Genomic DNA, 2154 nt, shown 5'->3' on the forward strand with positions numbered 1-2154 from the left:
AAGTAAGGGGAGAAGTATAGTAGTTAGTAGGAGTAATATCAACCTCCCCCCCCCTTCTGAATCTTTAGATTCTTCTGAGTTGGAGGAGGAAGGCCAGGGATGGAAAGAAGAAGGAAAAGAAGGCCGCATATTCCACTGCCAACAGCTCTTAATGTCAGGAAGTTCCTCTAATGTTGGGTGGAATCTCTTGTCTTGTAGTTTGCATCCATTGCTCCATATTCTAGTCCGCTGGAGCAGCAAAAAAACAAACTTGCCCATGTTCAGTATGACATCCCTCAAATGTTTAACAGGGCTATCATATCACCCCTTCCAGGCTAAACATACCCAATCCTTAACATCTCCTATAAGGTATGGTTTCCAGACCCCCACCATTTTGGTCATCATTGGGTTGATGTAAAGTTGAAGGCTTTCATGGCCGGCATCCATAGTTTTTTGTGGGTTTTTCCAGGCTATGAGGCCATGTTCTAGCAGAGTTAATTCCTGACGTTTTGCCAGCATCTGTGGCTGGCATCTTCAAGATGCCAGCCACAGATGCTGGCAAAACGTCAGGAAAAACTCTGCTAGAACATGGCCTCATAGCCCGAAAAACCCACAAAAAAACATTGGGTTGACATGCCTGTTTCAAATCCTAATCCTTTTTTAATTATAGTGCCCAAAACTGTTCAACACCAGTTTAATTGCCATGGCCTTTTCCTATGAAATCCCGGCTTTTATAGTCTGGTGAGGCATTCAGCCTAGTCTGCAGTGTGGGCACACCCTAAGACTGAGAGAGATTTGCTGATACTTTCACTTTCATGGATTGGAGCCCAGTTCTGCAAATTGCACCTAAGCCACCCTAAAAAACCAATTAAGTCTTCCAGAGTTTGAGGGCCACAAGAACCACCAGGGTGAAGTTTCTCACCTGCTTGCCTGGATCCAGCTGCTGACGCTCCATGCTTGTGTTGCCGCTGGAAAAGAGAAAAAAGAAATATTAACTATCTTGGTGCTGTGTGGTGATTTGTAGTGTTCTATAGTTACTGCAATATTCTGCATCTCCTTTTGCGGGGGGATGGGAATGTACACTTGTCCCTCCATATTCACTAGGGTTAGGGGCACAAGACCCCCATGAATATGGAAAGACTGCAAATAACAAAAACACCCATGTTTTTACCTGAGATTAGGACACCTCTCTGGGAATCTCAGGTCCTCCAGCGCAACTCTGTGGTCAACGTCTGACAGACATTGACCACAGAACTGCACTGGAGGAGCTACAAAGGCCTAGTAGAGTATTCTCTCTAGGGATCTCTAGGTCTTTCAGTGCAACTTTTAGTTAAAGTTGACCATAGAGGAGCACTGGAGGACCTAGAGATTCCTAGAGAGAACATATTAATCTAATTCGCAAATATCAAAGCCACAAATATGGAGGGAGGAGTGTATATTGAATATAGAGCCAGGGTGCTGTGTTGGTTTGATGTAATGACGCACTACTGCATGATGCAGTGTTTTGAGCACTGGACTAGTCCCAAATAGATTGCAGAAACAATCCAGTTCGAGGCCGCGTTAACTCCCTTGGCTCCATGCCAGGGAACCCAGGGGAAATGTAGTTTTGTGAGCTACTGATGCTTCTCTGTCAGAGAGAGCAATGCTGCCACAACTATCCACAGTTCCCAGGATTCCCTAGCACTGAGCCAGGGCACTTAAAGCGGTCTCGAACTGGATTGTTTCTGCAGTGTGTGTTTTGAACCTAGGACTCTGGAGACAAGGGTTCGAATCCCAGGTGAGCCATGCAATCCCACTTGGGGGGGGGGGGGTGACCTTGGGCAAGAAGTCACACTCTCTCAGCCTCAGAGGAAGGCGATGGCAAACCTCCTCTGAGCCAGTCTTGTCCAGAAAACCCAAGGATTGGTTCGCCTTAGGATCCCCATGAGTCAAAAATGGCTTTAAGGCGAAGAAGAAGAAGTAGTCGTAGTCTTTGGGGCAGGGGCCACCAAAACCCCACCTCTGTCCATAAGGGCTGCTCCTGAGGCCCCACTCACCCTTGAGCAGCAGCGCCGCCGCCATCTTAGGAGGGAGCCCTCCAGGCTGCCTTTACGTCACATGCCTTCAGCCGCCGTCGCAATTCCAAGGAAGGGGGCCGGGCCGTTTGCGACACCGCGGCGGCGCTTTACGGCAGCG

Source organism: Sceloporus undulatus, chromosome 2 (genome assembly GCF_019175285.1).
Source record: "Sceloporus undulatus isolate JIND9_A2432 ecotype Alabama chromosome 2, SceUnd_v1.1, whole genome shotgun sequence".
NCBI classification, from domain to species: Eukaryota; Metazoa; Chordata; class Lepidosauria; order Squamata; family Phrynosomatidae; genus Sceloporus; species Sceloporus undulatus.